Raw genomic sequence first — 13,535 nt, forward strand, 5'->3', positions numbered from 1 at the left:
TATTACCCAGGGGACAGCTCCTGGAAGAAATAGTTTGTAGTAGTGTATTACTCGGGGGACAGCTCCTGGAAGAGATAGTTTTGTACTAGTATATCACCCAAGGGACAGCTCCAGGAAGAGATAGTTATGTACGAATGCATTACCCAGAGAACAGCTCCTGGAAGAAATAGTTAGATACTAGTGTATTACCCAGGAGGCAGTTCCTGGAAGGGACAGTTCGTGTAAAAGTCCATCAGATATCCTGGTTAGATCCAGAGGGTTAGAGTAGCGAAAGTGAGGTGAATCGGGTAACGCGTACAAAGTCTGACACTCCAGCAGACGGTAATTTTTACCGGTGCCGGCAGGCCTTGCTCTAAAAAGGTCCGACGCCCGGTTTTCAAATCCCCTGATTTAAGACATCGGGAAGGCATCTTCGAGGGAGAGCAATCAAGGCTGAGGCATCAGTGGAGAGTCTGACGTTTAGGTAAGGGGACGACCGGATGGTCGGTGTCATTTGACTTTACCCTGAGCAACGTCAGACCCTTGGTTGCAAACCTGAAAAGGCGCAACAGCAATGAATACATATTTGGTGTAAATAACGAGTAATAGGGATGATAAAAAGAATACAATATTTCATAATCATAACCGTCAAATTATAGAAAAAAGACAAGGGTTCTCGCCAGTGGTTATACAATTTCTGAAATAAGTGAGGATCTCTGCCATATTTTTGATATCCCGCCTCAAAGTATCCTGGAAGTGGGAAATATTAGTGCAGTAGAAAATACCATAAGTAGTGGAAATAAATAAAAGGATCTTATGAGTGAGATTGATGATTTCCTGTGACAGGAAACAGACACCCTTGACCTAGCTCTAACATTTAAATGGGCTCATGGCCAACCCCCATGCCCGTGTGACACACCTCCGTTTCACATAATAACGCAGGAACCTATTCTATTAGAAGCCCTTCTTGGCCCCCCATAAATGCACCCGCACCCGAAATCAGTATAGAAGAAGTGCTGCACAGGTTAGCGATCAGTATCGGTGATGTTCACCAATACGGTCTCACAACGATGTATGTCAAGTCAGATAACACTACATAAGAGTACTTTGTCACCCGGATCACTGCTGTAGGTTAGCACCATTGATAAGGGCATATACATAGCAGTGAGGGAGACGAAGGGCAGAGAAGGGACACAAAGAGTGGACAGTAATAAGAGGTACATATAGGAAGTGTATGTCCTGGGGGAAACCATGGATGCCCCTCTGGAATATATAAAAACCTTCCTGTCAGAGAAAAAGAAAATACAGAAATATTGTAAGCAATGGCACAGAGATACTAAGGACCAAGCCCAGTCATGGCCAAAGAAAGGGACATTTGTTGAAAACATAGTTGAATATACACTGACTTACATTAGATCTAAATAGCAGAAGAAGAAGAGGAAGAAGAGGGAAGCTATTCTGTCATTATGGTGGGTCTTCTGTGATGCAAAGACAATTGTAAAATTGACAGCGCCTAGAGAGTCAGGGATGCAGGCACAAGAGAAAGCCCCAGAAAAGGCTCTAGAGGAGCCCCCACCATATGGTCTCTACCCTATTCTGCTAGCTGGGGGATATCAAGATCCAGTACGGGTTGAACCCTAGGAGGACGGGACAGATGTGAATGGGGGTGGGAGAACGCCCGGTCCCGTCCCAACAGCTCCTTGAGCAAGCCATGAACAGAAGAGAAGAGACAGGGCAACACCTAAGTTGCAGCACACCAGAGAACAGACAGAAAGATCCAGGAGCCTTGACCCTCTTCGAGGGCAATGGACTACTGGGCAGGTCGTTCTAAGATTGGGAGACACATCTACAGAAACACTGAGAAAGGCAGCTAGGGAATGGATGCTGGAAGAAAGGGATTGGGAAGAAGAGGTAGAGAGATCACGATATGACAAACACCTAGATGAGACAGAAAAGGGAGCAGGGGATGAAGCTGAAGAGGAGGACCGGAACAAAGGGTCTGATATGGATGAGGCTACACGAGGTAATGACAGAAGCCTGTATAATTTTCGACCGCGCCCTATACGACAGCTACAATTGATAGCAAGAGACCCAGTAGAGACAAAGAGAAGGTCAATTTTAAAAACAACTAAATGGAGTCTGACACCCATAGAAACGATAGAACTAGAAGAGGGTAGTTATTATTGTCAACCCTTCTCAGACGAACTGGCAACAAGGACTGAAAGAAACAGGAGAAAACCATGACCCAGACAGGAATCTTTCCAACCCTATGACTTAGCCACAGCAGAAGACTGTATACGGCAGGGATGGGGTGCCGCAGGCTGGAACTATCCATACATGCAGGAATGCTTTTCAGTCTGGGAGATGTATGCCGAGGACAAACAGACTGAAGTAATACGTAGTAACAGACCAGACCTGAGGTTAAGCCACAGGCCAACAGGTTTCCCGTCCATCAGTTAACTGCCCCTCATTTTTAAGGAAAGGCAAGTACCAACATGCGTGCCCTGGCCACAGATGGACAAAGAGAATTGAAAGAGAGCACTGCCCGAGCTGTCTGAAGGTGAAGGAAAATGGATAGGATGTTTTGAAAAACACACTGCTGGAGTTAACCTCGCTATGGGTGACGTTAAAAGTTTGCTGAGTTCTCTAGTGGGAGGTGAGGTAACTACCATATTTGCGAGAGCAGGACTCCCTCAAGTCACATTGGCAAACACCCAGTTTGACAGGTCTTCCTTCAACAATGTCCGCCAGCATGTTTGGGATGCGCTTCAGCAGACATACCCAGACAGACCAGATATTGGAGCTCTTATGGCAGAAAGCATTAAGCCAACTGAGGACATTGCAGAGTTTATCACAAGAATGAAAGAACAATGGGTACAGGAGGTAGTATGTAATTTGGAAAATACGAGAGGAAATGCACTTTTATTTTACAATGTGTTGAAGAGAGGTCTTCCCACCGAAATATAGTCAAATTTAGATGGGGTAGTAGGAATTGAGGCTAAACCATGGCCAGAGATACAGGGTCACATAATACATTATTTTAAATGAAAGCAAGAAAAGGATAAAGAGAGAACAGAGCAGGCAGAGAAGGCCACAGCTAAGTTGGTGCAACAGAAACTTAAGAAACTGAGCACAGAAGGGGCACTTGTGACAGCACCACCAGGAACTGTCGCAACAACAGTGCAAGGGCAGGCATCAGGAGGGCAGATAGCAAGTGATATGGGGAGGAGATAAGGAGGTCCGTCAGGAGAGCAAGGAACAATGCAGGGGAGAAGACAAGGACAATACTGAGTGGCACAGCAGTGTTGTTATTGCAGCAAGATGGTTCATCTTGCAGGAGAATGCAGGACCAAGAGAATCGATGAACGAATGCAAGGGTGGCCTACCTCGCAAAGACAGGTGGCGAGGCCACTGCAGATGCAATGGGGACCACAACAATATGTGAGACAAGAATACCCTCACACCACTCAAGCTCAGTGGATGGCACCACAGGGGCCACTGCTGCAAAATGGGCCCCAGGGTGGCAGCAACATCATAGGAGGAAAAGCGCAGTTTCAAGTAGGAGGAGTATTGGTTCAAGGAGGTAACCCCTTTTACGCACCGCCGCAAGTATCCAGTGGGGCACTGACACCTAACTATGTCTGATGACAAAGCCCACAGGTAACAACTATGTGTCCAATACTATCGGTAACCCACAGGTTCAGAAGAGGAACCCTCTGTGACGGTAGCCATAGAAGGTCGCCCTTGTCAGTTTTTAATCAACACTGGGGCCACCAAATCTTGCATAAAGGAAGGAACACTACCACTTTCGTGCAATTCAATGGATACACAAGGGTTTTCTGGGGCTCTCAGATGGGTTCCTTTCACAAGATCAGTAAACATGACTGTGGGTGACACACAAATTGATGGACCATTGCTGTATCCCCCAGAGTCACTCGTCAACCTTCTTGGAAGAGATCTAATGAGCAAATTGAATATGACCATCTCCTTCCTGGAAGATGGTATGATGGTGTGTTATACATCCGGTGTCACACCAGGCAGGATAGTGTCCCTCATAGCTCATGAGGAATCAAGGCAGCAGGACACAGCAGTACCAGTTGAAACAGAGGCTTTTTTGCATGGCATATACGCTCGGATAGCGCACACACCAGCGCTGCAAGGGAAGACAGTGCAGTTACCAAAATAACTACTGTTTCGACCTTGCGAACCCATGGACCCAATAACAGAGCCGAAAGATGTTACTGGACATATCAGTTCTCGAAATATGACCAACATATGCGGTGTTCATCGCATTCAACAGGAGGCAGGAAATGTGGGCATCAGTGTTCCAGGGGTCAAGTTAGGGGGTATCTCAGATGAGGAATTGTTTGGTGAACACCCCTTGATTGGAACCGTCATATTTGAAATGGATATCTCCATTAGAATGTAGTTGCAATATGGGACAGTGCCAAAACATGCACAAGACACTACAATTAGAGACAGAGATTTGGCAAAAGTACCGGAAGTGCTATAGACGAAGGGGCCACATGATGTGGGACTGATTAAAGGAGCTGAGCCTGTAAGAATTTCATTGAAACCTGGAGCTATATTGGCCACGATACATCAGTACCCCTTGTCCAAAGAACCGGAAGAAGGTATCTTACCTACAATTCAGGCACAACTTGAGCAGGGAGTGATACATGAAAGATTGACACCATGTAATACGCTGATTTTTCCGATAAAAAATGCCAAGGGAGGAACGTTGGGAATGATTCAGGATTTGCACTCTCTGAAAGATATAGTAATTCCCGAATTTCCAGTAGTACCCAATCCATCAATTATACTGACAAATATCCCCAAAGATGCCACTTTCTTCTCTGTAATCAATTTGAAAAATGCGTTTTTCAGCATTCCATTACATCCCGAAAGTCAATATTTGACTGGATTCACATTTAAAAATACGCAATATTGCCACAGGAGGCTCCCACAAGGCTTATGCGAGTTCCCGAGCATTTTTAATCCGACAGTTAAAAAAGACTTAGCGAACATAAAATGCAAGAGTACGCTTCTACAATATGTGGACAACATTCTGGTTTGTAGCTCCACTGAAGACATATGTAGAGACGACACCAATGGCCTTCTCTACACGCTTGCAGACAAAAGATACAAAGTCAACAAAAATAAATTACAATATGTGCAGACAGAGGCCCACTATCTGGGACAACTAATATCCAAAGACGGGAGAAAGGTGACTCCTGACAGAGTAAAAAGCATTAGAAACATGCCCAATACTACCAAACAAATGCAGCAATTTTTAGGACTCTGTAATTACGTGAGGAAGTGGGTATTTGATTATGCTATGTTGACAGCACCACTTCTCACTGTATTAAAGGAGTCCCATACAACAGCAAACAAAATAAATTGGACAGATGAGGGGGAGACAGCATTCCTGGAGCTAAAGAAAGCAATCACGAATGCTTCAGTGTTAGGTACACCTGAATACAATAAACAATTCTACATCTTTTGCCGTTGTAACTGAATGACGATGACTGAGTACTGACTCAAAAAACATCTATGGGACATAATTCAATTGCCTAATACAGTGGGCTGCTAGATCCTGTCATGAAAGGTCACCATCCATGTGAGCAAGCCCTGGCTACAGCAGCATTTGCAGTCAAGAAAAGCTGCACTATAGTGATGGGATCACCTTTAACACTGTATGTCGAGCATGCAGTATTTGCTATCTTGCAAAGAGGTAAGAGCACTCTCACAACTCAGAGAGCATCTGGGTACGAAGTAATACTTTCATTACCATCCTGTGGTCACACAGTTAATCCAGCAACATTCTTTGCACACCCAGTTACTGACGACAAACAAGTCCATGACTGTGCCAATAATGTGCCAGAAGAAGAGAGCGAGGTGGGAGAGGACCCCTTCCCTGGGAACATAGTGCTCTTTGTGGATGGATCCTCTTTCATAGATCAGGAAACAGGGATTAGACATTCAGGATCAGCAGTTGTAAGAGCCGAACAGCAGGGATCATCTAAAACCTTACAGATAGTGAGTCATATAACACTACCTCTTCATTTTTCAGCACTAGCTGCAGAACTAGTAGCAATTATTGAAGCACTGGAGCATGCTGAGGGGTTAGAAGTTACCATCTATTCAGATTCAGCATACTTTACCACCACTGTACATTCTAGCATTCACAAGTGGGAGAGGAGGGGGTTTCTTAAATATGATGGGTCCCCTGTGATGCACAGAGATTTACTGGCAAAATTGATACAGGCTTTAACTCTACCATCCAAGGTAGCAGTGATAAAATGTGCAGCACATACAAACAAGCAAGACCTTGTCTCCAGGGGTAATGCTTTGGCAGACTGGGCAGCCAAGGAGGCAGCCAAAACATCTCCAAATTATACTGAATCAGAAGAGCACACGTTGGAGTTGATGATGAGTAGGCAACAGAATGATACTGAATTACCACCGTACGTGAGTTGCAAGAGCAGGCACAACCACATGATAGGCAGCTGTGGGAACAGCAAGGTGCATACAATCACCAACAGATTTCATTTATAGGAAGGAAAGTAAAGGGAAACCAGTAATGCCACAAACCCTGTTGTATACAGCGCTGGAGCAACTGCATCTCCCCACACACAACCAAAGAATATCTTCTTGCTACATTACAGGCAGATTAGTTTATCCCATAACTATCTGAAATGATTACTATGTATATTGACGAATGTGCAGTATTCCAACAATACAGCCCAAAACCCACACTAAAAATTATTACATCAACAATTACCAGCTCAACGAGTCCATTTAAAAATCTACATTTAGATTTTGTTGACATGATTGATAGATGTAACAACTACAGGTATCTAATTGTAGTGGTCTGTATTTTCTCAAGGTGGATTGAAGCAGGACCCCGTGTACATAATAATGTCAAGGCAGAAGCTAACTTTTTGATACAAGAAGTAATACCAAGGTGGGGAATAGCAGAAGCGGTCCGATCCGATAACAATGTTTTGTGAATGCCATCTGCCAACACATCTGCACCTCCCTGGGGATAAAACATAAATTGTCATCTGTCTATCACCCCCAAAGTAACGGTATAGTGGAGCGCCTTAATGGTCTGTTGAAAAATAAAATAAGCAAACTGTGCGCTACATTGCATAAGAACTGGCTCCACTGCCTTCCGTTAGCCTTGTATGCCCTTGGAAATCAACCAGGAAGTGATCATCACTTGATCCCGCACCAGATAGTGACAGAGCATCCTATGCCGACCGCCTTAACAATAGTAAGACAAAAGACAGATGCTCATAAAACAGCTGAGGTTTTGGGGAATAAAATGAGCTGTTATTTGAATCAGTTGCTGAAATCTGCTAAGTTATTTTCTAAACAGATGGCACAACAGCAGAAGTGCACCACTGCTGGCCAGCAGACCAGTCCAATTCCTGTGGGTCAACAAGTGTACATTTGTAAGTTTGTAAGGCGATGGAAAGACAGAAAGTTCGAGGGGCCTTATCCACTCACCCAGAGCACCCCCACCGCAGTGAAAGTGGAAGGTAGGAAAAAGTGGATACACCTATCGGACATTTGACTGGCCCCCGCTCTGTGTCACACATCGCCATCATTATAGGAACATTTAGAGGAGAGCGAAGAGAAAGAGGAGTGACACAGTTTTCTTTTAAAGAGTGAGCGGAGTACCTTATTGGCTCTGCCAGCAGACATTTATGGATTACTGTTTTGCTTTCTTGCTTATGTTTTATCATATTTGCAGTTGTATTACAATGGTATCTTAATTCATGTAAAGTATCATGTCCAAATATTGTGCGCTTGCAAAGAGAAGCAAATGAATATAAGAATGCATCTCATAATATTCATGCTAGCTTATTAGATTATATGTGGTATCAGCATATGACAGAAGTAGGCACGCAAAGTACTAACGGGTCTTGCCTAGCATGTGCCTACATTCCGCTTGCAAGTGATTCAGATAGAGTACATTCATTTAAAGAAGTACCACCGAATGTCACACAGTGTCTTTTACATCTTTTCCTGTGTAGAATGAGAGCACGTATTCAACCTTTACAGGTACAACAGGGAACATTTTTAGTAAACATCACGCAGTATGAGGAAGAGATAGCTGACATAACTGATGTCTTGACAGATCGTAAAGAAATAGAAGTGAAGCTAGAGGCAATGGCTAGGACAGGGGTTCTAAGGTACAAGGGGGATAGGTGGAAGGCTAGAATATTAGAGCAGGGATTCCTAGGAGTATCAAAGACTCCTCTTTTATATAAGGATTATTCAGCCACACCTAGGCCCTATGATTGTCATGAGAGGCCATATCTCAAGGTAAATGGCCAAGTATACCTCCATGGTCAATGGCACCATGGCGCAACATTTGCATGCAGAGCTCTCTCCTTATGGAGAGGGAGTAAAAACAACACTAACACAGAACTGTCAGGCATATGGGATGAGAATATACGGAGCCTAACCTGGGTAGAAGCACCTTCAACTCTTTGAGTGGGCTGAACACCCATTGTCTTTTCCTTATGTTTCAGGGGAAACTGAACAGTCTCGGTAGGGAAGAACATCAATTCCATCACCACAAGGTACAATGCTGACATGCAATGGGGCACCTCCAGTTTAATGGACTACTATTGGCAGTGTGGAGAATGGCTATATATGCGACTTCCTGGAGGATGGAGAGGTCTCTGTTCCTCAGTAACTGTGCATTTCCCCTCCTTGGTGATTCCAGGAGTGGACGTTTCAAAGCTACACAACCATCACATGAGACATCCAACGACCTTGTTACATCATCATCGGAGAAGAAGAGCTGCTGAGTATTTTGGCACTGCAACTTGGGCAGAAATTCCGCTGGAGTATCGTTGTTCAATGATGTCCAGTTCATTTCTGAAAGCATCTTCCCATTCATCCAAGCAAAAGCCACTGCTCATTGGTTGCAAATAACAAGATGGGAACTGATGAAAGACATCAATGCCACGGAAGATGGTTTCAATGCAGTCAAAAAAGAGTTGCGGGCAGTGCGAGTAATGCTTATGCAAAATAGATATGCGTTAGATTTGATGATGGCTATGGAAGGAGGGGTTTGTGCCAAGATCGGTATGGCCTGCTGTACATACATGCCAGCTAACGATGTGGACAATGGAACAATAACAGAGGCCATACAGACTTTGCATAGTCTGCAGAAGAGAATTGTGGAAGAAGGGGGTGCCCCTGACAAGTGGTTTCCAGGGTTGTTTTCGTGGATGCTGTCCTGGTTACCAGAATTGCTTAAAGAACTTCTTCAAATCCTTGCGGTGATCCTTTTGATGTATTGTCTTGTCCAGATTATTGTAGAGCGTTGTAAGTCCAGCATTCAAAAGTTAGGATGGATGATTACTAATAGATTAGTAAGTAAAGTGCGGAAGAAGAAGCAGAATTCATACACTGCGATAGTTACATTGGACAGGAAAGGTGAGCGAGTAGTTGAAAATTCAACTGGGGGGGGATGTAATAGGCATCAAGAAAAAGAAAGAAGGCCCACTCTGGTCAACACATGGCTTAAGAGGGAAACGCGCAAAAGTGTACACTGTGCCAGACAAGTACAGGCCTAAACCTGGGTACCATGTTAGAATGGAGTACAGGGACAGACAGGAGAACGGAGGGGAAGAAAGGTGCTGAGCAAAGCAGTTACAGCCGGTCCTCGCATACCACAGATAATTTAGAAGGTCACAAATCCGAGAGCCTGAGCCACTTTCTGATACAAATGTTAGGAGGAGGTGTACATCATGGCAGACCAGAATGGAAGACACAAGTTATTTGTGTGCATCAAGGTTGGTAAAGGGAGGAGGACAGGCAGTAAAACTTCAGAGCACGGAAGTGGCGGAGGGAGGATACACTGATAGAGTTCCAAGGGTGAGATCAAAAGACACTGTGCTCATTAGAGGATGCATACGTATATTATATACGCCACAGCTGCATTTCAGTGACAAGCAGTCAGATGCTTTTTAGAGAATTATTGCTTGTGCCAAGGATGAATAAGATAATAAAATATCGAGATACTGTGCTAATTGGGAATATAATAAGAGATGAGACGTTTCCTTTGTGGACCAAGGCTATAAAAGATGCTGTTTGTAAGAGCTGGGTTGAGTATAGTTTCAGTTACAGAACTGAGCTGTACTCCCGGACGTATTTTTATTTGATATAAATATATACTTTATTGCCATCAGAGTTGTGTCACTTCTTTATTTCTTGAAATTCGACTACAACAGTCACTGTCTAGAATTTACCTCCATGCCAGGTGGTCACCCTAGTAGCCAGGAGCCAACTGAAGTAGGCCAGTCTAAGGGCCTTATTACGAGTTTGGCGGGCTGACCGTCGGCGCACCAGACCTGTGGGGAGGAGACCACCGCGAAGCTGGAGGTCTCCCCCACCCTATTACAATGTTTCCACTGGGTTGACTGGCAGAAACCTCCATATTAGGAGTTTTATGCCAGTCAGCCGGGTGGAAACAGTGCAGCGACATTGGCCTCAGCTCCTCAGGGAGCCAAGGCCAATACCATTGCAAAGAGGGTGCCCGCAGAACCCTCGGAATGCGCACTCTCTGCCAGAGCAGAGAGTGCGCATTTCAAGGATGCTGGGCAGGGGTGCCCCTGCACTGCCCACTGCATGGTCATCAGCAGGGGGGCACCCCTGTAGCCCCCAGCACTGCCTTTCCGCCAACCTTTTCATAGCAGAAACCCCACCATTAATAGGCTGGCGGACAGGGAAGTTGTGAACTCGGCGCCGCAGTGGCTGACCACGTCTATGACCGCCGCCAACCCATCAGGATCCTTGATCCTAGTGGGTGCGGTGGTCCACTGGTGGTCCGACCACCATGGTTGTAATCTAGCGGTTGGACGGCCAGGAATGCAGCGGTCTGACTGCCACCACAAGTTTGCGACTGTCAAGCTTGTAACAGTGCCATAAGTTGTACCAGGAAAGAGATTCCTTGTCAGTGAAAAAAACGTCAGTCTTTGATGAACTCACTTTGAAGAAATTGCCTGTCTGCCATTATTGTACTGTAACTATTCTGGAAGTGTTGGTTATAATCCATGGAAGGGGATGTTAAGACAAAAAATTTGTTGAATATCATCCACACAAGTGTAGAATTTTACACACTGAAATGAAGAAGACCGTTGAGCAGAAGCATGTAAGTATTGAATAATGAGGGAGATAGAATGGCGGTTTGAGGGAAAGCATAGTCCAAAGCCTAAGAGCAGAGAGAAGGTGACAGCTGAGATCTATCAAAAATGAAAGAGGTGAATCACTTTCGGACATATCTTCAGCAGCCAATGACAACTAGCCTTTGACTCAGCTCAGCATAATCAATGGTATCAAAGGCTTCTGAAAAGTCTAAAAGAATCAGTGTACCGAACGTGCCCGTATCAATATTCATATTGAGACTGTCTAAGATGAACAGAACATGTTTTGTACTATAGTCTAGGTGAATGCCGGGCTCAGTAGGGCCCCAGAATGTGTGGTTGTCCATTTAAGTTTCCACTTGAGAGACAACTATTGTCTCTAGACATTTACCAAAGAAAATGAGAAGAGAAATGGGCCTAAGTTTTGAGAGCACAGATGGATCCAGGTGAGGATTGTTTTGGCATGGGAGTGGCCACTGTCATTTTCCACTCAATCGGTACCCTACATGAGGGCAAGGAACTATTAAAAAGGAAAGTCAGTAGAGGAGCCAAGGGAAGTTTAGCTGCTTGGAACAGATGGGCTGGGTAGGGGGATATGATTTGGCATTAGGCAAAATGTTAACAGTGTTTAGAACAATAACTGGGAAGAAAGTGTTCCAAATAAATGATGTGTTACATGGGAGACTGGGAGTTTCAAGGAGCATGTTGATTCTTCCGATTTTAATGATGAGCTAATGACACCAGGCTATTGAGAAGGACTGAAAGGCATGTCAAGACAAGAGGGATTATTAAAGTGATCAATATTGTGAAGCAGCCCCTTGGAGGAGTTGAGCACTTAGGTAATGTAACTGATATACCATCCGTATACTGGAAAAGTGATTATGATGAATGTTACTGTACTTGCATGTTGGACATTGCACTTCTTAGGGAATTTCCCTAAAAATGTTAGCTTTTTTTCTCCCAGTCTTTGCTGACTCCCTGTGTGTGACCATAAACCTCTGGGCACTTCTCAACTGTATGGCAGTGGGAAAGTGCATGTACCCTTCCTACCTGAGGAGGGTATGAGCATGGTTGAGGTACTGTACCCAGAAGGACCCTGTCAAAAAGGTACCTCACATACCTGGGGCAAGTACAGCCCTGGCTACCAGGGTAATGTTGCACTGTGTGTGCCTCCCCTAGAAGAACTTGTCAACCATGTCTTAGGCCAGATTGGAAGGGCTGGAGGGGAGCTATTGCACCTGTGCTCAGGGTGGCAGCCCTAATGCGGGGGCCAACCCTGAGCCTGCCTTATATGTCCCCTGGAGGGGCCTGGAGACGGGCCATGTTAGGCGAAGGGCAGGGCAAGTATATGAAGGGTACTCTGCTTTGGTAGGAAAGACCCCCGACATTAGTGTCCCCTACCTACGGGGGTGCCCCACCCATGGGATGGTCGGTCCCCAAGCAGGGGCCTTTGGGCCCTGGGCACTGTCCCCCTGCAGGTGCAGGGTGGAAGTGCGCGTGCATGTGTTCTACTGGGTAAGAGGTGGTGCTGACCAACATGGGCAGGACCAGCCATGGCAGGCCTTGTGTGTGCACTTGAGCCAAAGGACCATTAAAGGCACAGAACCTGGCAAACTAGGTGTCCACCTACACAATGGTGGTTTATATATATATTGATTCTGGCATAACTGGCCTCTAGGTGCCACCGCTAGCCTGTGTGCGCATACTGGCACACAGGTGGTTTTCGATATACATATTGGTTCTGGCATCATGTGCCAGGCTATGCACACTTGCACACAGGAACTCCAAAATAGGGGTTGATCCTGATAGCGCAGGCCAGTATAGGTGCACTTTCCTCCTTGTGGTGGCTGTAACCTAAGTGTCTAGCCTACCTCTGCCGGCTTGTATGTGTGCCAGGGCACATGCCCAGGGGGGTGCGGAACACCCATGCATGTTTGCACTGCCCATGAGACCTGTTCTGCCTCTGAAGTAACATGGGAGAAAAGAGTCCTATTAAGTCTGTCTGCAATAGTGGATTGCAGAGGAGCAGCCTCAAGATGTTTGGTATCATTGGATTCAGAGTGACAAAACAGTTTAAGTTGTTTTATTATTAATGCCTTAGAAATGCCACTTCTAGGAAGTGGGCATTTCTAGATCTAAAATGCTTCGTGTTTCCTGTAAATTCAGCTTTATTCCACTGGGTGTGGGGGAAGAGCACATCCGTGCATTTCCAAAGTGACAGCTATAAAACCTGGACATCCAGAACAACAGACTTCTGACATTTGGGGCCTGGGATAGATCGTTTGGAGGGAGAGGTTTCCGACACTTGGCCTCTCGGAACCAGAGCATGGCTCCACTAAAGATAAAGAACTACATTCTACATCCTCAGGGTAGATGGGGAGGAAA

This window comes from Pleurodeles waltl, chromosome 6, assembly GCF_031143425.1.
Source record: "Pleurodeles waltl isolate 20211129_DDA chromosome 6, aPleWal1.hap1.20221129, whole genome shotgun sequence".
Taxonomy (NCBI): domain Eukaryota; kingdom Metazoa; phylum Chordata; class Amphibia; order Caudata; family Salamandridae; genus Pleurodeles; species Pleurodeles waltl.